Consider the following 23,112-nt stretch of genomic DNA (forward strand, 5'->3'; position numbering starts at 1 on the left):
ACACACACGGACTTCTCAACACACTGGGCACCATTGCGCCCTCCCCGGCCTCGGGGCGTTGAGGCTGTGGGGCCGTGAGGCTGTGATGTTGTGGAGCGAACGCGATTAAGGACCACTGGAGTCCAGACCAAATTAAAATTTAGGGAGCCTTCATTAGCCGGCCGGCTGACTGCTCTCTCTCCACGCAGCAAGCTCAGAGAGCAGCCCCGACCCTTTGTGTCCGACCGTGTTTAAACCCATTCACTACATCCTGTTTTTGCAGAGCAAACAATTTAAAACAATTTAAGACAAAGCAGTTTTTCTTAAGTAACGTCAGTATGTAATTTACAGGGTCCTGGTGCCTGGTAGTAGGTAACTGCACCCCATTATCAGGAAAGTTGACAGTGGTAATAAGTAACTGCACCCCGTTATCAGGAAAGTTGGCAGTGGTAGTAGGTAACTGCACCCCGTTATCGGGAAAGTTGGCAGTGGTAGTAACTGCACCCTGTTATCGGGAAAGTTGGCAGTGGTAGTAACTGCACCCCGTTATCAGGAAAGTTGGCAGTGGTAGTAACTGCACCCCGTTATCAGGAAAGTTGACAGTGGTAGTAAGTAACTGCACCCCGTTTTCAGGAAAGTTGGCAGTGGTAGTAAGTAACTGCACCCCGTTTTCAGGAAAGTTGGCAGTGGTAGTAGGTAACTGCACCCCGTTATCGGGAAAGTTGGCAGTGGTAGTAGGTAACTGCACCCCATTATCAGGAAAGTTGGCAGTGGTAGTAAGTAACTGCACCCCGTTTTCAGGAAAGTTGACAGTGGTAGTAAGTAACTGCACCCCGTTACCAGGAAAGTTGACAGTGGTAGTAGGTAGCTGCACCCCGTTATCGGGAAAGTTGGCAGTGGTCTATCCTGTAAGGTTTACCGGCATCCTGTTCTCAAGAAAACTGACAATAATTTATCCTGTGAGGCTATTTTGTTAGTTGCAGCTGGGATTTATGGCCAAGTCGACTAGGAGGAAGCATGCTCAAAAATTCCCGCTCTCTAACAGTGAGGCCGTGGGGCCGTGGGGCCGTGGGGCCGTGGGGGGCCATGGGGGGCCGTGGGGCCGTGGGGCCGTGGGGCTGTGGGGCTGTGGGGCCGTGGGGCCGTGGGGCCGTGGGGCCGTGGGGCCGTGAGGCCGTGAGGCTGTGGGGCCGTGGGGCCGTGGGGCCGTGGGGCTGTGGGGCCGTGGGGCCTTGGGGCCGTGGGGCCATGGGGGGCCATGGGGGGCCGTGGGGCCATGGGGCCATGGGGGGCCATGGGGCCATGGGGGGCCGTGAGGCCGTGGGGCCATGGGGCCGTGGGGCCGTGGGGCCGTGGGGCCATGAGGCCGTGAGCTGTGGGGCCATGGGGCCGTGGGGCCGTGGGTCATGGGGCCGTGAGGCCGTGAGGCTTTGCGGCTGTGTGGGTGCTCCTGTCCCCCCCCACAGCAGAGCCTGCCCCTGGGCACACCAGCAGGCTGGCACCTGGCCCCAGGCAGCCTGTGCTCTGCCTCCCACCCCTGGTGCCCTCGGAGCCCTGGTACCAGCCCATGGGACAGGAGCTGATGCAGCCCTCCCTCCCCTCCCTCTGGCCGGGAGTTGGGGGACAGCAGCCTGCCAGGTGTCGGGGAGGGACCCTCCCTGAACTGCCCTCCTGAGATCCCTCCCCAAGGACCAGCCGCCCCAGGGGACTGGGCGGGAACCACCTTGTGGGACGCCGCGGGCAGCTCGGCAGTCGCCCCCAGGATCCCGCACCTGTGGGGCAGCGAACAGGTAGAACTAACGAGATGTGACCAGAGAGAGCAAGCAGCCTCTCGGCTGAGACCCTGACAGACCCCAGGGGGCCGCCCCACCGATCAGCGATGGACTAGGGGTTCCCTCAGCCCCCCAAACCCCCCAGGACGAGGCCTTTCTCCACTGAGAGCGACCCAAATGCAGGGGGCGGGGGGGGGGCTGGCCCGTGAGAGTCTGCTCTGATTTCTAAAGAAAAGGGAAAATCAGGCCTGGCTGTCTGGGTCTCCTCTGCTCTGTGCCTCCCCCGCCCCCCCACCTGGCCTGGCCCCCACGGGAGATCCGCCTCCACCCACCTGCCCCCGCCCCAGCCTGGAGGTTTTGGCTAAGCCGGGAACCACGGTGCTAACTGGGGCACAGTGATTGACAAGCCTACAAAAACCCGGCCAGCCGCCGCCCCAGGGCTCAGGGCCAGGGGCGCTAGGGGCTGGGTAGGAGCACGAGATGGGGACGCCCTCCCAGCCAAGGGGCGCAGCTGGGTGCTGGGGAGCAGCCGGGGCAGGGTCGGCAGGGGTGAGCCAGGTGTCAGGAAGGAGGTCCAAACCCAGCCCCGGGGACTGGGGGGGGGGGGGCAGGAGGGAGCCCGCCAGGGGCCGGTGGGTGTGTCTGAGAGCAGAGAGCAGCCTTGGCGTCTCCTGAGGCTCCCTGGGGACCCCGGCTGCCGGGGATTTCTGAGGCCACGGCTCGGGGCCCACTCACTGTGCCTATGATTACTTCGATCTCTGGGGCCAGGGCACCCTGGTCACCGTCTCCCCAGGTGAGTCTGGCGTCTACTGTCCGACCCGGGACAGGGCGGGGCGGGGAGCAGGCTCAGGTGTGCCGGAGCCAGGGGGCCCCTTTGGTCTCAGACCTGGGACAGGACGAGGTGGGGGGGGTGCTTTTTTGTGAGGCAGGAGGCCGCCTGCCTCCCTCCCAGCCCTGGGTCCCTGTGGCCCTGGGCAGAACCGCAGCCTGGCCGTCCTGGGGGGCCTGGGCAGGTTTATGTCCGGGGGGGGCCGGGAACTGTGTCCCTGTGCGATGCTTTCTACGTGTGGGGCCAGGGGACCCTGGTCACCGTCTCCTCAGGTGAGCCGGCTTCCTCTCTCCTCTGTTCCCGGGGCGGGACAGGAATTTCCAGAGATTTAACTTGCTCTCTAGGTGGGGCCGTTCCGGGGGCTGCCCCGGCGGCCACTGGGGTCTCCACGCCACAGACGGCCTCTGGTGGGGGACGGGGGGCCTTTGCGGCGGAGTCCGAGGGGCTGCGTTCTCGGGGTGCGGAGTCCTGAGGAGACGGGGTCGTGGGGGTGTCCGCGCCCGTGCAGGGGCCGGGTTTTTGTACGTGGCCTCGGGGAGCCCGGGGCAATGTGACTACTTCGAATACTGGGGTCAGGGCACCATGGTCACCGTCTCCTCAGGTGAGTCCTCCCACCTCTCCCTCTCCTCTCTCTCTCCTCTCTCTCTCAGGGGGGTTTTTGATGATTTTGGGGGGAATGAGTGTGTCTGGGTCTCGGGTCCAGGAGGACAGGGCCAGCCTGGGGACTCAGGAAGGCGCCAGGGGCACTGTGGCTCCCCGGGACGCGGAGGACGATTCGGACCCTGTCCTCCGGGCTCTGTGGCCGGGGGTGTCTCTCTGGGTCTCGGCCACCCTTGGCCTCCGGGCCCTGCGGCCCCCTCTGCCCTCCTGGGCGCCACCTGAGGTGGACGTGGGCGCCAGTTCTTGCCCGGGACCCGGGCACGGCTGTCACAATGTGACAGCTGGTTCGACTACTGGGGCCAGGGCACCCTGGTCACCGTCTCCTCCGGTGAGTCCTCACGCCATCCCCACGGCAGCTGCCCTTGGGGAGGTCGGGGGTCGGGTCTGGCATTCCGGAGGTCCGGAAAGGGAGCCGGGGAGAGGGTCCCCCCAAGCGGGGCCGGAGACCGTCCTCCCCTCCCCGAGGACAGCGGCGACGTGAGACCACAGGGGCCGTGTGCGGACTGCGCTCCGCGGGGCTCCGCCGTGGGCGGGTGGCCGGCTGCGTGGCCTGGACTTCTGAGTCCCCGTCGGGGAAGCCGGGGGTCTGGCTTCGCGGGGCCAGGTTAGGGGATCGGCCGGCTGAGGGGCTCGGGACCCTCCGGACCACAGGGACGTGGGCGGTCGGCTTCCACGTGGCGCCCAGGGACAGGGCAGGTCCCCGGGCAGCCTCGGGCGATGCCGGGCCAGCGCCCCAGTTTTTGTGGGGTGAGGCTGGAGATTGCACCGCTGTGATTACTATGGTATGGACTACTGGGGCCAGGGGACCCTGGTCACCGTCTCGGCAGGTAAGAACGATGACCCTCCTCGGTCTTTCCTGCTCCTCTCGGTGGGTCTTTCTGGGCGTCCGTGGCTGGTCCTCGGGACGTGTCCCCCTGGCCGGGGGCCTGGGCAGGCTGGCCAGGGAGGACAGGGGCCGGGGCGCAGGGACTTCTGAGCCTCTGGATTTTCGGGCGCCTTTCGGAGACTGAAATAACACGGCTAGTCTGGGCGTCCCTGAGCCCCGGAAAGGGGCTGCCGGCCTGCGGGGGCGAGAGGTCGGACGGGCCGAGGGCCAGCGGGGCCGCGGGACCTTCTCGCGGTCGGAGCCCGGGTGTTGGCAGAACCAGGAGCGGGCGGCTCCGGGGAACGCTGTCCTCGGAAGGAGGCGGCATGTTCTCGTTCTTTGCAAGTCCATTGCTTTGCTGTAATCTAATTTCTTTCACGTCCATTGCTTTTTCTTTAATTTAATTTAAAAATGGCCAGGTGGTATTTAGACTTCTTTACTGGCGAGGAGGGCCGTGTGGCCAGGATGGGGGCCGAGGCCCGAGGGCTCAGCCGAGGGAGGCAGCTTCTCTGAGGACACACTTTGCTGACCGAGTTGAAGGATAGGGTTAGGAAGAGTGTGACTTTATTTTATTTTATTTTATTTTATTTTATTTTATTTTATTTTATTTTATTTTTAATTACTTTTTATTGACTTCAGAGAGGAAGGGAGAGGGAGAGAGAGAGAGATAGAAACATCCATGATGAGAGAGAATCATGGATCGGCCGCCTCCTGCACGGCCCACTCTGGGGACCGAGCCCAAAACCTGGGCCTGTGCCCTTGACCGGAATCGAACCCGGGACCCTTCCGTCCACAGGCCGACACGCTCTATCCACGGAGCCACGCCGGCCAGGGCAAGAGAAGGGTGACTTTAAAACGTGAGAGGTTTTTCAAGGACACAATTTTTTTTTTTTTTAAAGTCTCATTATTTAATTAATAATGGGGAATCGCGTCTTTCTGGAATGGATGGTGGTGGCAGTTTGGCCAAGAAACGGTGACCGGGAACCGTGGGCCCCGACTCAGGGCTGAGTTTTGACAAAAAGATAAATTACTTTTCACTGCGTTGAGGTTGTTGGGAGGGAGCGGAGCCGGTGGCGGCCGTGGCGGGAGGGGGGGGGAGGGGGGTGCGGGCCGTGCACCTGCAGCCGGCGGGCGGCCGGAGTCTATTTTTGGAAGCGAGGAAGCAGGGCTGACACATTTACGGCTTCTGGTTCTGAGCCGTGGTTTCGGGGTTTCGCCCGCAAATCTAAACGTGTCGCTGGAGCCAAACAGCACCTGGTGGCTGACCTCTGGGATAAGGCGGGGGCCGGGACCCCAGTTCCTCTTTCAGCATCTGGGTTTGGGGTTTCGTTTCTCGGACTCGGGCGTACCAGCCCCTCATTTACATTCGCTCCCAAGGTGAGGTGTGTGAGGCGTGAAACCGCCTCGGGGCCGTTGGCCGAGGGCCCACGTCCTGTTTTCGATCCGCTGGCCCCACGAGGGGTCCTTGGCCGGGTCCCCGGGTCCCCGTCCCCACGCCCGGTGTCACGGGGACTGTCCGGGTTTTTTTTAAGTTAGCCTTTCTCTCCATGAGGACACTTTGCGAAGTCAGATAAAGTTGCCTTTGTCTCAGACCGATTTTCAAGCGTGCCCCCGAGGACAGGGGGCAGGCGGGATGTGGGGGTGGGGGTGGTCACGGATCAGCTCAGTGGACTAAGAGGAAACCCGTCAGGTCTCCAGGTAGAAAGGAACCAGGCGCGTGGCAAGGCCTTGTTTGCCCTTGAACTTGCTCTTGTGGAGGCGGGGGGGGGAGGGTGGTCTGAGAGCGGCCGAGCCCCGGGCCAGGAGGGGTAGCCCCGGCTTCCGCCCCCAGCCGGCCACTCTCCCGAGGGCCCAGGGACAGAGTTCGAGTCCCGAGTGAGTGAGGGGTGGAGTTGGAGGAATGGCTGCAGGACAAAGGTCCCCCCCTTCACCACCACCCCTCGCCCCGGCTTGCGAGTGGCCAGCAGGCGTAGTGAGGGAGAGACCACACTGCCAGCCTGCGGGGCAGTGGGTTTGACAGCTTTGCCTCCCCTTGAAGGGGGATCTTGGACCATTGGTGCTCAGTGGAGGCGGAGAGGCCTGTGTGTGTGACCTCTCCCCCCGCAAGCTGCCCTTGTGTGGGTCCCTCCCCGTGAGCTCTCCCCAGAGAACCTTCCGGGGAAAAGTGGCCAGTGTGCCCCGTGGCCACCCGGCTGCGGGCGGGGCGGCTCGGACAAGCCCCTGCTGTTGTCTTTCCCTGAGCTGTGAGCGCAGCTGCGGTTTTCGGGTCACGCGTGAGGAAGGGCCCACGCGTGTGCCACAGAGCAGGCCTCTAAGTGCGAGATCAGAAAGATGCCTGTCCTGGCCATTCCGGGGGATGGTTCTTCTCTGGAGGGAACGTGGTTAAAGCCGGGGGCTGAGGGTGGGGAGCAGCTCTGCCGATCCAGTGCTCCCCAAGCCCTGATGTTGACTGACTTAAAGTGGCAGCAGTGTTTTAACCAGGCTGCTGAGGAGGGCAGTGACTGGCGCTGCTGGGAGCCAGACACCAGCGGGAGCGGGGCCGGGGCTGGGAGCGGGCTGTCAGGGCGAAAGGCAGGAAGAGGCTCTGGGAAGGAGCTGACCCGGGCCGAGCCCAGCTGCACAGAACTCCGGGGTGAGACGCGTCCGCTGAGGTGAGCAGGTCGGGTGCGTAAGCCTTTCTGACCAGAACCACTGGGCTGAGCAGGGCTGCACTGGGCTGCTCCGGGCGGCCGGAGCTGAGCTGAACTGCACCCCTTTGAACTGAGCTTTCTGAGCTGAGCCAGGCTGAGCTGGGTGAGCTTGTTGAGCTGGGTGAGCTGAACTGGGTGAGCTGAGCTGGGCTGAGCTGGGCTGGGCTGGGCTGGGCTGAGCTGAGCTGGGCTGAGCTGGGCTGAGCTGGGTGAGCTGGGTGAGCTGGGTGAGCTGAGCTGGGTGAGCTGAGCTGGGTGAGCTGAGCTGGGTGAGCGGAGTGAGCTGGGTGAGCTGGGTGAGCTGGGTGAGCTGAGCTGGGTGAGCTGGGTGAGCTGGGTGAGCTGAGCTGGGTGAGCTGAGCTGGGTGAGCTGAGCTGGGTGAGCGGAGTGAGCTGGGTGAGCTGGGTGAGCTGGGTGAGCTAGGGGAGCTGAGCTGGGTGAGCTGGGTGAGCTGGGTGAGCTGGGTGAGCTGAGCTGGGTGAGCTGGGTGAGCTGAGCTGGGTGGGCTGGGTGAGCTGAGCTGGGTGAGCTGGGTGAGCTGGGTGAGCTGGGTGAGCTGGGTGAGCTGGGTGAGCTGAGCTGGGTGAGCTGAGCTGGGTGAGCTGGGTGAGCTGAGCTGGGTGAGCTGAGCTGGCTGAGCTGGCTGAGCTGGGTGAGCTGGGTGAGCTGAGCTGGGTGAGCTGAGCTGGGTGAGCTGAGCTGGGTGAGCTGGGTGAGCTAGGTGAGCTGGGTGAGCTGAGCTGGGTGATCGGAGTGAGCTGGGTGAGCTGGGTAAGCTGAGCTGGGTGAGCTGAGCGGGGTGAGCTGGGTGAACTGAGCTGGGTGAGCTGGGTGATCGGGGTGAGCTGAGCTGGGTGAGCTGGGTGAGCTGAGCTGGGTGAGCTGGGTGAGCTGAGCTGGGTGAGCTGGGTGAGCTGGGTGAGCTGAGCTGGGTGAGCTGGGTGAGCTGGGTGAGCTGAGCTGGGTGAGCTGGGTGAGCTGAGCTGGCTGAGCTGGGTGAGCGGGGTGAGCTGAGCTGGGTGAGCTGAGCTGGGTGAGCTGAGCTGGGTGAGCTGGGTGAGCTGAGCTGGGTGAGCTGAGCTGGGTGAGCTGAGCTGGGTGAGCTGGTTGAGCGGGGTGAGCTGGGTGAGCTGAGCTGGGTGAGCTGGGTGAGCTGAGCTGGGCTGAGCTGGGTGAGCTGGGTGAGCTGAGCTGGGTGAGCTGGGTGAGCTGAGCTGGGTGAGCTGAGCTGGGTGAGCTGAGCTGGGTGAGCTGGGTGAGCTGAGCTGGGTGAGCTGGGTGAGCTGGGTGATCTGGGTGAGCTGGGTGAGCGAGGTGAGCTGAGCTGGCTGAGCTGGGTGAGCGGGGTGAGCTGAGCTGGGTGAGCGAGGTGAGCTGAGCTGGCTGAGCTGGGTGAGCTGAGCTGGGTGAGCTGGGTGATCTGGGTGAGCTGGGTGAGCGGGGTGAGCTGAGCTGGGTGAGCTGGGTGAGCTGGGTGAGCTGAGCTGGGTGAGCGGGGTGAGCTGAGCTGGCTGAGCTGGGTGAGCTGAGCTGGGTGAGCGGGGTGATCTGGGTGAGCTGGGTGAGCGGGGTGAGCTGAGCTGGGTGAGCTGGGTGAGCTGGGTGAGCTGAGCTGGCTGAGCTGGGTGAGCTGAGCTGGGTGAGCGGGGTGAGCTGGGTGAGTGGGGTGAGCTGAGCTGGGTGATCAGAGTGAGCTGGGTGAGCTGGGTGAGCTGAGCTGGGTGAGCTGGGTGAGCTGGGTGAGCTGAGCTGGGTGAGCTGGGTGAGCTGGGTGAGCTGAGCTGGGTGAGCTGAGCTGGGTGAGCGGGGTGAGCTGGGTGAGCGGGGTGAGCTGAGCTGGGTGATCAGAGTGAGCTGGGTGAGCTGGGTGAGCTGAGCTGGGTGAGCTGGGTGAGCTGGGTGAGCTGAGCTGGGTGAGCTGGGTGAGATGAGCTGGGTGAGCTGAGCTGGGTGAGCTGGGTGAGCTGGGTGAGCTGAGCTGGGTGAGCTGGGTGAGCTGAGCTGGGTGAGCTGGGTGAGCTGAGCTGGGTGAGCTGGGTGAGCTGAGCTGGGTGAGCTGAGCTGGGTGAGCTGGGTGAGCTGGGTGAGCTGAGCTGGGTGAGCTGGGTGAGTTGAGCTGGGTGAGCTGAGCTGGGTGATCGGGGTGAGCTGGGTGAGCTGGGTGAGCTGGGTGAGCTGGGTGAGCTGAGCTGGGTGAGCTGGGTGAGCTGGGTGAGCTGAGCTGGGTGATCGGGGGAACTAGGTGAGTAGGGTAAGCTGGGTGAGCTGAGCTGGGCTGGGCTGACCCCGTGACCTGGTTGTGCCGGGATGTGTTGAGTTGAGTCTGTGTCCGTCCCCCCATCACACACTGTCCGTGGACCCCGGCACCCGGGCAGGGCTCCATGGGGCTGAGCCGGGCAGTGAGGGCTGGGCTCGCAGGGGCCCCTCTCTCGCTGGCCGCTGCCCAGGGCTCCCGGTGCTGGGGCTGAACGTGCGGCTGCGGTGTTGAGAGGGAAGGCCGCGCTGGCCTGGCCTGGGTCGTGTGAGCCGGGGGCTGAGCGCACGTCCTCCTGCGTCTGGGACAGCGCCGCCGGGGGAGGAAGGGCCAGGCCTGCCGCTCCAGCAAGAGCCGCTCCCGTCCCCCCAGGCTCAGAGCCGGCTCCTGTGGGGTGGGGGCCTCGGCCAGGGCTCCGGCCTGCCACTCTGCCTGCTCCACAGGTGGCGAGGCCTGGGGGGCCCGTCGTGGGCTTGGCCCCAGAGGCAACTGCGGGGCGCCGGGCCTGACCCCCTGCCCAGCCGGGTCTGGGAAGTCACCCGCTCACCCCCTTTCTCTTTTGTCCGCTCGGGTCCTCAGCGAGCGCGGCGGCCCCCAACCTCTTCCCCCTCGTCTCCTGTGAGAACTCCCTGTACGATGAGCGCCTGGTGGCCATGGGCTGCCTGGCCAAGGACTTCCTGCCCGAGGCCGTCACCTTCTCCTGGAGCTTTAAGAACAGCAGCGCCGTCAGCAGCCAGGGCGTCCAGAACTTTCCATCGGTCCTGAGGGGAGGCAAGTACGAGGCCAGCTCGCAGGTTCTCCTGCCCACGGCCGACATCCTCCAGGGCACGGACGAGTTCGTGACGTGCAAGGTCAAACACTCCAACGGCGAAAAAGAATTGCAAGTGCCCCTCCCAGGTGAGCGGGGCCTCCCCCCATGGCAGGCGAGAGGGGCGGGCGAGGGGGGCTGGTGGCCAGGCTGACGCTGTCCCCTCCCTGCAGGTGGCGGCGTCTCGCCCCCCCACGTGAACGTCTTCATCCCGCCCCGCGACTCCTTCACCGGCCCCGGCCCCCGCACGTCCACGCTCATCTGCCAGGCCACGGGCTTCAGCCCCAAGAAGATCGCGGTGTCCTGGCTGAAGGAGGGGAAGCTGCTGACCTCCGGCTTCGTCACGGACCAACCAGAGGTCGAGCGCAAAGCCCGCCCCGTGACCTACAGGGTCACCAGCACGCTGACCATCACCGAGAGCGACTGGCTGAGCCAGAGCGTGTTCACCTGCCAAGTGGAGCACCAGGAGCTGATCTTCCAGAAGAACGTGTCGTCCATGTGCGGCCCCAGTGAGTGGTCCTGCCCCGAGGGCCCCAGGCAGAGACACCCCCCCAACACACAGGTGTCCACTCCGGTCAGCAGACCCTGCCCCCGACGAGGCCAGCCGCTCCCCGAGCCTTGGCTTCCCAGAGAGGCCAGGGGCGGGGAAGGGGCCCCACAGGGCTGCTCGGGGCCCTTGTAGGGCTGGGCCGGGTGTCCCCTCCCGCAGGACCCCAAGGCCCAGGAGAGGCTCTGCCAAGTCGATGCCTTGGCCTGATTCCACCCCCTCTCCTGTCCCAGGTACGTCCACCATCCGAGTGTTCACCATCCCCCCGACCTTCGCCAGCATCTTCCTCACCAAGGAGGCCACGCTGTCCTGCCTGGTCACGGACCTGGCCACCTATGACAGCCTGCACATCTCCTGGACCCGCCAGAATGGCGAGGAGGTGAAAACCCACACCAACATCTCCGAGAGCCACCCCAACGCCACCTTCAGCGCCACGGGAAAGGCCACGGTGTGCCTGGAGGACTGGGAGGCGGGCGAGCAGTTCACCTGCACGGTCACCCACACGGACCTGCCCTCACCGCTGAAGCACACCATCTTCAGGACCAAGGGTAGGCCGGCCCCACCCTTCCCGCCACCCCAGACCCTCCCACGCATGGCATCCAGGGCTGGGGACCCCATGGCAGGCCCGGGAGCAAGAGGCACACACGGACACACTCACAGACATGCAACATATACATGGACACAGGCACACACGCACAGATATGCAACATACACATGGACACAGGCACACACAGAGACATGCAACATATACATGGACACAGGCACACACAGAGACATGCAACATATACATGGACACAGGCACACACGCACAGACATGCAACATACACATGGACACAGGCACAGACATGCAACATATACATGGGCACAGGCACAGACATGCAACATATACATGGACACAGGCACACAGGCACAGACATCCAACATATACGTGGACACCAGCACAGACATGCAACATATACATGGACACACACATGCACAGACATGCACACAGATACCTGCACATTCATACACTGAGACACACAGACACACGTGCCCTCTGCTCCCCTGTGGTCGGGGGCTGAACCCCGCCGCCCCGACCTGGGCTCACCCGCCCCTCTTCCCACAGACGGGGCCAAGCACATGCCCGCGGTGTACGTGCAGCCGCCCAGCCGGGAGCAGCTGAGCCTGCGGGAGTCGGCCTCGGTCACCTGCCTGGTGAAGGGCTTCTCGCCCCCCGACGTGTTCGTGCAGTGGCTGCAGAGAGGGCAGCCCGTGTCCTCCGACATGTATGTGACCAGCGCCCCAGTGCCCGAGCCCCAGGCCCCCGGCTTGTACTTCGTCCACAGCATCCTGACGGTGAGCGAGGAGGACTGGAGCGCCGGGGAGACCTACACCTGCGTCGTGGCCCACGAGGCCCTGCCGTACTCGGTGACCGAGAGGACCGTGGACAAGTCCACCGGTAAACCCACCCTGTACAACGTGTCCCTGGTCATGTCTGACCTGGCCAGCACCTGCCACTGACCCCCAGGCTGCCCCTCCAGGGCGGTCCCGGAGCCTCTGGCTGACCGGTCGCTGTGTGTGCATGTATGCAACTGACTGTGTCAACGCGGGGGGGGGGGGGGGTTGCATTCTATAAAAACTAGAAATAAAAATATCTGTTCAAAAGATGCTGGTCTGAGTGAGCAATGCTCTTGCCTGCTGGGGCCATGGCTGTGCTGCCCCCACCCGCCGCCACCACCCCCACCCCTGCTTCACCCACTGGCTTCCCACTCGCCTCTCAAAGCCCTGAGCCCCTGCAGAGTGCTCACAGCAGACAGTGCCAATGCTCACCGCCTCTCCACGGCTGCTATGGGCTCACAGGGACATGGGTGTACACCACACATGCATACCTGCACACACAGAGACACATGCATGCATGCACACAGACATAAAGAGATATGCACACACATGGACACAGATACACATGCTGTGGACATTGGCACACAACACATGCACATGTGCACACATGCATGCATGCACACAGACACATGCCCAGATATGGACACACACAAAGGCACACAGGCACATGGACACAGGCACACAGAGACATGCAGATACATGGATGTGGACACAGACACATATACTGTGAACACGGGCACACAAACACATGCACGTGTGCACATGTGTGTGAAGACATATACACACATGTCCACATGCACAGGCACGTGCATAGTGTCACATACATGTATACACAGAGACACATGCAAAGATACAGACACACAAAGAAGCACACAGGCACACAGGCATAGACATACACGCATGAATATGAACAAAGAGACACATGCAGTGGATGTGGGAACATGGAGACATGCAAAGACATGGATACAGACACACAAATACCTACACATTCATACACACAGACACAGACACGTGCACACTCATACACACATGCACATACATGGACACATACACACAGGCATGAACGCACATGGCTCTAGAGACACAGATGCAATGGACATGGGCACACTGGCACATGTACACATACACACATGCAAAGGCATACACACATGCACTCAGAGATACTTGCACATGCATGCACACATTCACACAGACACACAGTTAATGCACACTCATATACACATGCACACACAGTCACATACTCACATGGGCACTCACACACACAGATGAGTCATGGATGCACAGGTGTACACTGACACATGGACACATTTGCACAGAGACATGCACCTGCAGACACACACATGCATGTGCGCACAGACACAGACACACACACACATGTCCACCCTGTGCGCCCAGGTCACTCGGTGCCTTTGCACACGCCTGCCTCTGCACCACGCTTGCTGCGCGGCTTCCTGCCCAGCCTGCTTGTCCTCTGTCTCCCCTTGGAGGTGCACCCAGGGACCGGCCCAGCCAGGACTCTGACCAGGCACCATCCCAGGCCCCGGACAGGGGCTCAGGGGGCCACCTGGCGGGCGGCTGCAGCCTCGGGGTCACCCCGGCCCAGTCCAGGCTGTTGGTAAAGCAGCAGGACCTGCACCCCCTGTGAACAGAAGTAGTCGGCGTGTCCTGGAGGCAGGGAGGCTGATCTGGCGGCTCTGCCCCACAAACACCCTGTGGGGAAAGAGGCCGCCTGCAGCAGGGAGCGAGGGGCACAGGGGCCCGGGCGGGGCTCCGTTCCCAGCAGACGGCACTGCCCCCTGGGCCACCCCCTAGACACCCCATGCTCCTGGTCCTCTGAGGCCCTGGGCTCCAGACGCTGCCTCAAAGGCCCATCCTTGTTGGGGCTCCAGATCCCACTGTATGTGTCCGTCTGTCCATCCCAGCCTCACTCTGCCCGGACCCTCAGGTGTCTGTCAGGCCTCTGGGTCCCAGAGATATGATTCCTAGTGGGCCAGACAAGCCAGCCAGGGCCCCCCCCCACGGCTTCCCACACTCCCTCTCCACTCCAAGGAGAGAGTGCGAGTCCCACCGAGGAAGCAAGGAGGGTCCCTCGGGCCCAGACCTGTGCCTGCCCCCACTGCCACCCCCAACCGCAGGGGACAGGAGGCCCCACTCCCAGCTTCATCACCCCAAATGGCCCTGGCCGTACCCCCTCGAGGAGAATCCAAGACCCTGCATGCACTCCACTGGGTCCTCCCCCCCCCCAGCCCCGCTGCACCCACCCCTGTGTCTGTGAGCTGCTGTCACCCTGCACCCAGGGCTCTCAGGACGGACAGGGCCTCTGCCCAGCCTCCCAGCCGCTGTGGGAGCCCTGCTCACGCCAGGCTCAGACCTGCCCACGAGAGGCTCAGCCTGAGCGCTTCAGGGCCTGCCTGCTGCCCCCCGCTTCTGCCGCCGCCCCCCCTCCCCGCCCCACCCTGTCCTTCTGGGGCAGCACCATCAGGGCCCTGGGCAGCGGGAGATGGGTGGCCTGAGAGGGGGGTTGGGAACAGCACTGAGCCCCATGTTGTGTCCCTGCAGGGGGGGAGGTGAGCGCCGATGAGGAGGGCTTCGAGAACCTCAACACCATGGCCTCCACCTTCATCGTCCTGTTCCTGCTCAGCCTCTTCTACAGCACGACAGTCACCCTGTTCAAGGTGGGCGGGCGGGCAGGCGGGGGGTCAGGGGGTCAGGGGCACCCAGACCCGCCCCGAGCAGTGCCTCACGCTGCCTCTGTCGTCCGCAGGTGAAGTGACCCGCCGGGCAGGAGCGTGGACACAAGGAGACGGAACCGAGGGGGCGCCCGCCGCCTTGCACCCCGGCCCGGGCCCGCGTGCTGGGCCCCTTGTACATAACCCTCCCCCGAGCGCCTCCAGCTTCCAGCGCGAGGAAGCCGCTTCCCTGGACCCGGGTCACTGCGCTGTGTGTGCCCTGGTCGCCTTGAAATAAATGTGTGCGTTATCCGGTGACACTGCGTGTTGTGAGAGCCTAATTCTGCCGGGCGCGTGGGAAAGGGAGGGCTGGGGGCACATCCGCCCGAAGGACGAGGCTGAGCTGGGGGGACGCCGGCCTGGGCTCCCCGGCACCCCCTCCGCGGAGCTGGGCTCGGCCTCCCCGTGGTCAGCAGGGCCTCGCCCGGCCGGGGCACCCGCAGGACGCGCCTCACCGCCTGTCGCCGTTCCTGGAAAGCCAGCCACTCCGCCTGTCCCGCCCTCGCCGCGTGTCTGGGGTGCGTCCGTGGGACCCGGTGCCCAGTCTAGAGCGTGCATGCCCGGGAGGCAGGACAGCAGGGCAGGCGCCATCCACCCTGGGGCCAAGACCAGGCAGGCAGCCGCCGGGCCAGGGGCCACGTAGGGCGTGAGGTGCCGGGAGGCTGGAGCCATGTGCAGGGGCCATGGGGCTCACCGGGCCAGGGGCGCACAGCCAGGCGGCCGCAGGCCATGCAGCGTCCCGGCCCGCTGTGGTGGCCGGGGCCGGGGCAGAGGCAGCCCCGGGGGCAGGCAGGGCAGACCCGGCAGGGCCGGGGTCCCGGGAGGGGCCAGGGCAGGAGCCGCTGAGCCCGGCTCTGGGAAGAGGCACTTCCAGGGCGGCCGCCGACGTGGGGTGTCCAGGCCTGAGCGTGAGCTGGCCCTGCGGGTGAGTGTCCGCAGCAGCAGAACTGGAAAAGGACACGGGCCCGAGGGGCAGTCTCCCCTGGCCTGGGCTCCACGTGGACAGCTTCCAGGCTCCGGCTTCGTTTCCGTTAAGTGGATCCCATCCGGGCCCAGCCCCGCGCGTCCTGTGTGTGTGTGTCTGTCCCCAAACCCCCTTCGCATAAATTCGCTGTCACACTGGGTGCGGGGCCCATCCCAATCCAGGGAACCCTCACCTTAACGCACCGATCACCCCCGCCATCATCCTAATGAATTGCCTTCTGCGGTGCCAGCCGGTAGGACCTCAGGATATACATTGGGGGACACAGCTCAGGCCACAGCAGTCCACCCTCTGGCTCCCCAAACTCACATCTTTCTCACATGCAGAATACCCCATCCCAACACCCCCGCAGGTCTAACCCACCCAGCATCCCCCTCTCGGTCCCAAATCTCAGCTAAACCAGGCTGGGGAGTCGCGAGAGTGAGGGGTTCTGGGACCAGAGGGCTCCCCAGCCGCGGACTGCGGCGGCGCAGACTCCGGGGGCCGCAGGCAGGAAGGCCCCGTGGCCGGCATGCCCACCCCAGAGGGAGGGAGGGAGGAGAGGGAAGGAAGGGAAAGGGAGGCCGTGGCCCCACGCAAGTTCAAGCCCCATTACGTGTTTTGTAATGGATTCGCGAGAGAAACTTCCATGTGCTGTCCCGCCGACGGGCATCCATTGTTGACAGTAGCCGTTCCTGCAGGTGTGGGGTAAGGTGTCCTTATCATTGCAACGTGCGTCTCTGAGGATCAGTGTCTTCGAGCATTTTTTCGTCTGTCTCCCGGCCATTCGCACGTCCTCTCGGGAGACGGGTCTACTCAGGTCCTTTGCTGATTTTTAAATTGGCGTGTTTGTCTCCCTTCTGCCAAGCTGTAAGAGTTCCTTTTACATGTTTTGGAAATTAGCCCCTTACCCGATGTATCATTGGCAAGTATTATACCCCCACACAATGGGGTCCCTTTCCATTTTGTGGGTGGTTTCTGTGCAGACGTTCTTTAGTTTGATGTGGTTTAGTGTTTTTTATTTTTTTCCTTAGTTTCTCTTGCCCTAGGACAGTGGTCGGCAAACGGCGGCTCGCGAGCCACGTGCGGCTCTTTGGGCCCTGGAGTGTGGCTCTTCCACAAAATACCACGTGCGGGCGCGCACGAGCGGTGCGATTGAAACTTGGTGGCCGCCCTGACTGGTTTGGCTCAGTGGATAGAGCGTCGGCCTGCGGACTGGGGGGTCCCGGGTTCGATTCCGGTCAAGGGCATGTACCTTGGTTGCGGGCACATCCCCAGTGGGGGGTGTGCATGAGGCAGCTGGTCGATGTTTCTCTCTCATCGATGTTTCTAACTCTCTATCCCTCTCCCTTCCTCTCTGTAAAAAATCAATAAAATATATATTAAAAAAAAAAAAAAAAGAAAGAAACTTGGTGGCCCAAGCGCAGACGTCGGTTTTCGGCTCTCCAAATAAATTTCCATCCTCGTCCCGTTGCTATTTGGCTCTGTGGACTAACGAGTTTGCCGACCACTGGCCCTAGGAGATGTATCGGTGAAATTCTGCTACATGAGATGGCTGAGACTTTACTGCCTAGGTTTTCTCCTGGGATTTTATGGTTTTGTGACGTACATTTAAGTCTTTTATCCATTTTGAGTTTATTCGTGTGCGTGCTGTCCGTTGGTGGTCCAATTTCAATTTTTTTTTTGCATGTATCGGTCCAATTTTCCCGACACCGTTTATTGAAGAGACTGCCTTGACTCCATTGTATGTTCATGCCTCCTTTGTCAAATATTCGTGGACCGTAATGGCTTGGGTCAATTCCTGGGGTCTCTGTTCTGCTCCATTGGTCTATATGCCTGTTCTGGAGCCAGTACGAGGCTGTTTTGAGGACAGTGGCCTTGTGGTATAGTTTGATATCCAGTTTTGTGATCCCTCCACCTTTGTTCTTCATTCTCAAGATGGCTGTGGCTCTATCGGGGTCTTTTTTGTCGCTGTTGTCCCATGTAAATTTTTTGAATACTTTTTCTAGATGTGTGAACTATGTGATTCCAGCATTATCCTAATTCCAAAACCAGAGAAAGACACTTCAGAGGAAGAAAATTACAGGCCAATATCCCTGATGAGTATAGATCAGCCTTGGGCAAACTACGGCCCCCGGGCCGGATCCAGCTGTTCTATCCGGTTCTCTTGCTCTCCCCTCCGCTCCTTTACTTTGAATTTATATTAGTTCACACAAACAATCCATCCATGCTTTTGTTCCGGCCCTCCGGTCCAGTTTAAGAACCCATTGTGGCCCTCGAGTCAAAAAGTTTGCCCACCCCTGGTATAGATGCTAAAATCTTCAACAAAATATTAGCAAATCAGATCCAGCAAGACATTAAAAAGATCATACACCATCACCAAGTGGGATTTATTCCAGGGATGTAAGGTTGGTACAATATTTGCAAGTCAATAACTGTGATACATCACATAAACAAAATGAAGGATAAAATCACATGATCATATCAACAGATGCAGGGAAAGCATTTGACAAAATCCAACACCCATTTTAAAAAAATATATGTTTTTATTGATTTTAGAGACAGAAGAAGGGAGAGGGATAGAAAGACAGAAACATCGATGAGAGAGAAACATGGATTGGCTGCCTCCTGCATGCCCCAGTTGGAGATTGATCCCCCAACCTGGGCATGTGCCCTGACCAGGAACTGATCTGGTGACCTCTTGGTTCATGAGTTGGTGCTCAACCGATGAGCCACACCAGCTGGGCCAACCCCCATTTTTGATAAAAACTCTCAGTAACATGGGATTAGAGGGAACATACCTAAACATAATAAAGGCCATATATGACAAACCTACAGCCAACACCATATTCAATGGGCAAACGCTGAAAGCATTTCCCTTAAGTTCAGGAACAAGACAAGGATGTCCACTTTCATCACTCTTATTCAACACAGTTACTGGAAGTCCTAGCCACAGCAATCAGACAAGAAGAAAAAATAAGAGGCATCTAAATTAGAAAGCAGGAAGTAACACTCTCATTAATCACAGATGACATGATATTATATATAAAAAACCCCAAAGACTCCACCAAAAACCTACCAGATTTATTAAATACATTTAGTAAAGTAACAGGATACAAAATTAACATCCAGAAACCAATGGCATTTTTATACACCAATAATGAACTCTCCAAAAGAGAAACTAAAAAAAAAAAAAAAATCCCATTTACCATTGCAACAAAAAAATATACCTAGGAATAAACATAACCAAGGAGGTAAAGGCCTGTATTCAGAAAACTATAGGGCATTGAAAAAAGAAATAGAGGAAGACATAAACAAATGGAAGAACATACCATGTTCATGGATTGGAAGAATCAACATCATTAAAATGTCCATGCTACCCAAAACGATCTACAGAGTCAATGCAATCCCTACTAAAATGCTTTTTCTGCCGAGACCGGTTTGGGTCAGTGGATAGAGCGTCGGCCTGCAGACTGAAGGGTCCCGGGTTCGATTCCGGTCAAGGGCATGTACCTTGGTTGCGGGCACATCCCCAGTGGGGGGTGTGCAGGAGGCAGCTGATCGATGTTTCTCTCTCATCGATGTTTCTAGCTCTCTATCCCTCTCCCTTCCTCTCCGTAAAATATCAATAAAATATATTTTTAAAAAATAATAAAATAATAATAAAATGCTTTTTCTGCATCTATTGATATGATCCCTAACCCTTCATTTGGTTTATGTGATGTATCACATTAACTGACTTTCAAATGCCATTTGGTAATATTGTACCAACCTTGCATCCCTGAAATAAATCCCACTTGGTGATGGTGTGTGATCTTTTTAATGTATTGCTGCATGATTTGCTAATGTTTCGTTGAGGATTTGAGCATCTACATTCATCAGGGAGATTGGCCTGTAATTTTATTTCATTGTAGTGTCTTTATCTGGTTTTGGAATTAGGATAATGGTAACGCTGGCCTTTTTTCTTATTAGCCTGGAAGTCCCCCCTCCTCTTGAATTTTTTTGAATGGTTTGAGGATGATAGGTATTAGTTCTTCTTTGAATGTTTGGTAAAGTTCTCCTGTAAATCCATCTGGTCCAGGACTTTTGGGAGATTTTTAATTACTCTTTCAATTTCATTCATTGTTATTGGTCTATTCAGATTTTTCTGATTCCTCCTGGTTGAATTTTAGAAGATTGTATGTTTCCAGGAATTTGTCTATGTAGCCCAGGTTGCAAGTTTGTTGGCATAGAGATGTTCACAGTATTTTCTTACAACATTTTATATTTCTGTGGTGTCAGTTATTATTTCGCCTCTCTCATTTCTGATTTTATTTGGGTCCTCTTTAGTCTGGCGAAATGGTCATCAACCTTGTTCATCTTTTTGAAGAAGCAGCTCTTGGTTTCATTGATCTTCTGTATTGATTTTATTAGTCTCCACGTCATTTATTTCCACTTTGATCTTTATTTCCTTCCTTCTACTTACTCTGGGCTATTCTTGTTGTTCTCTTCCGAATTCTTTTAGTTGTGGGGTTAGATTGTTTATCTGAGATTTTCCTTGTTTCTTCTGGTAGGCCTGTAATGCTGTAAACATCTCTCTCATGGCGGCTTTTGCTGTGTCCCATAGATTTGGGGTTGCTGTGTGTTCATTTTCATTTGTTTCCAGGAAGTTTTTTTATTTCCTCCTTGATATCATTGGTAACTCATGCATTGTTTAATACCATACTATTTAGCCTCCACGTTTTTGAATGTTTTAGGTTTTTTTTTATTGTAGTTGATTTCTAGTTTCATGCTATTGTGATCTGAGAAGATGCTTGATGGAATTTCAGTCTTCTCGAACTTGTAACGATTCGTTTTGTGTCCCAGCATGTGGTGTATCTTTGACAATGTTCCATGTGCACTTAAGAATGTTTAGCCAAAACCGGTTTGGCTCAGTGGATAGAGCGTCGGCCTGTGGACTGAAGGGTCCCAGGTTCAATTCTGGTCAAGGGCATGTACCTGGGTTGCGGGCACATCCCCAGTGGGGGGTGTGTAGGAGGCAGCTGATGGATGTTTCTCTCTCATCGATGTTTCTAACTCTCTATCCCTCTTCCTTCCTCTCTGTAAAAAATCATTAAAATATATTTTAAAAATATATATTATAAAAAAAAAAGAAGAATGTTTATTCTGCTGCTTTGGGGTAAAAATGTTCCGTAAATGTCAATTAAATCCATCTGATTTAGTGTTTCACGTAGAATCACTGTTTCCTTGTTGATTTTTTTTTTTTTTTTTTTTTTTTTTTTTGTCTAGAACAGGGGTGGGCAAACTTTTTGACTCGAGGGCCACAATGGGTTCTTAAACTGGACTGGAGGGCCGGAACAAAAGCATGGATGGAGTGTTTGTGTGAACTAATATAAATTCAAAGTAAACATCATTACATAAAAGGGTACGGTCTTTTTTTTTATTTCAATAGTTTTATTCATTTCAAACATTTTAACAAGAAGAATGTAAACACTAATTATTATAATTTGAAACTTCAAAAAATGGAGGAATCATAGCACAATAACATACCTTATATTGAAGATGGCAAAGGCAGAATAAAATTGCCTAACAAAGGAAAGGTACAAAAGCCTTTCAAATTAAACTTAAATATAATAAAATAATTTAAAACTAAAACAAATAGAAAAGAACAGAATGTGTAAACAGTAAATTAAACATTTTCTTTAGTGCAACTTCCAAATTATGCCCGGGACGTAGATGTAGATGGCAATGTAGACTGGGTTGAAAGGTTTTTGGTCTTTAAAACATCAACGTCAGTGGGAACAGTGTTGTTGGTCTCCTTTTTAGCTAATGCTCTGATACTGTGCTCTCCAGGGGCGTGTCTCCCTACATCACCACGATAACGTATCTACGCATTGCCAGGGTGATGTCGGGGGACGCGTCCGCGGGCATTACAAGGAGCCTCTGGAAGATTGAGAGGTTGTTCCTTCTACTGAATGGGCGGATATAAATCCACCCACTCAGAAGAAGGAGCTGCGGCCGTGTTTCCCGACGTTGCCATGTTAACACTGCTGCTGGTGAAGGAGCGGAGGGGAGAGCAAGAGAACCCTCCGCTCTTTCGGCGCTGCGGGCCAGATAGAACAGCCGAATGGGCCGGATCCGGCCCGCGGGCCGTAGTTTGCCCACGGCTGGTCTAGAAGATGTATCAAGTGAAGTCAGCGAGGTGTTAAAGTCCCCTACTATGACTGTATTGCTGTCGATCTCTACTTTAAAGTCCTCCAGCTGGTGTTTAATATTTTTAGGTGCTCCTATATTGGGTGCATATTTGTCTACCAGGGTTATATCCTCTTGTTGATCGATCCCTTTCTATTATGTAGTGACCTTCGTTGTCTCTTGTGATGGCCTTCATTTTGAGGTCAATTTTGTAAGATATCAGTATTGCGACCCCCACTTATTTTTTTCATTTCCATTTGCTTTGGCAATTCTTTCCCATCCCTTCACTTTCAATCTGTATGAATCACTTGTTCAGAGGTGGGTCTCTTGTAAATAGCATATATATGGGTCATGTTTTTTATCCATTAGCTACCCAATGTCTTTTGTTTGGAGCATTTAATTCATTTATATTTAAGGTTATTATTGTTAAGTACTTATTTATTGCTAATATATATATATATAGCTAATATGCTAAGTGTTTGTCTGGGTAAAGACATCATGTAGCAACGGCCAGCTTCCTCTCCGTAGCAATGACTAGCCTCCTTGGAATTTCTTCAGCCCAGGAACATGACTTGCTTTACAGCCAGGTGCAAACATTTTACACTTTAACCAAATGTCTGTGAAGCATTTTCCTGTGCCTCATCTCATTTGATCGTCACAGAAGTCCTGGAGTACGTAGATAGGAGACTCGGTGGAATCCTATTTTCTTTTCATTAGCCAGAAAATGGAGATTTAGAAAGCTTAGAAACTGGACCCGACTGAAAAGAAGTAAAAAATGCTGGACCTTGAAAATGACTTCAGGTTTTCTCACTGCACAGAATATAGTCAGACACTGCTGCAGTTAAATACTTTACCCTTTGTTCTCCCTGCATGATCTACAATCATAATCTGCTTCATGTTGGTATTTCCTGCTGTGTTGCTCAAAATTACCTGAAAAAGATGTTGGGGTGCTTCACTGGGATGAAAAAAGTTTAGCTAAATCAGAAAGCAGGTCTAGTTAAACAAGTTTATTATATATATATGGCTAAGTTGACTTGTGCATGCATGATACATACAGTGAGTGGCCAGATTATTATGATCTCTGAAAGCATAATAATCTGGCCACTCAGTGTATAGCCTATATAATAAAAGGCTAATATGTAAATTGTCCCCTCTACCAGGAGTTCGACCAGCAGGCAGGCCAGCCAACCGCCCATGTCTCCTCCCCCTGGCCAGGCTGGCCGGACCCCACCCATGCACGAATTCATGCACCGGGCCTCTAATATGTATATACATTGAGTGGCCAGATTATTATGATATTATATATATATTAGAGGCCCGGTGCATGAATTCGTGCATGGGTGGGGTCCGGCCAGCCTGGCCAGGGGGAGGAGACATGGGCGGTTGGCCGGCCTGCCTGCTGGTCAAACTCCTGGTCGAGGGGACAATTTGCATATTAGCCTTTTATTATACAGGCTATACACTGAGTG

The 23,112-nt window shown here is 57.2% G+C and overlaps 3 gene segments (V, D, J or C); all 3 read left to right on the top strand.

Annotated features, from left to right (window-relative positions):
- LOC308242749 (Ig gamma-2 chain C region-like) overlaps positions 1–23,112 on the top strand; it is a 471,879-nt gene that overhangs the window by 419,636 nt on the left and 29,131 nt on the right.
- LOC308242652 (immunoglobulin heavy constant mu-like) lies at positions 2,135–14,768 on the top strand. The segment is given in 7 exons: positions 2,135–2,544; positions 9,630–9,947; positions 10,032–10,367; positions 10,639–10,953; positions 11,511–11,843; positions 14,342–14,457; positions 14,547–14,768.
- Positions 3,528–23,112, top strand: part of LOC308242753 (Ig alpha-1 chain C region-like) — an 82,973-nt gene continuing 63,388 nt past the window's right edge. The window contains exon 1 of the C gene segment in view: positions 3,528–3,568.

The sequence above is a fragment of the Plecotus auritus genome, assembly GCF_963455305.1.
Source record: "Plecotus auritus genome assembly, chromosome: 1".
Lineage (NCBI taxonomy): Eukaryota > Metazoa > Chordata > Mammalia > Chiroptera > Vespertilionidae > Plecotus > Plecotus auritus.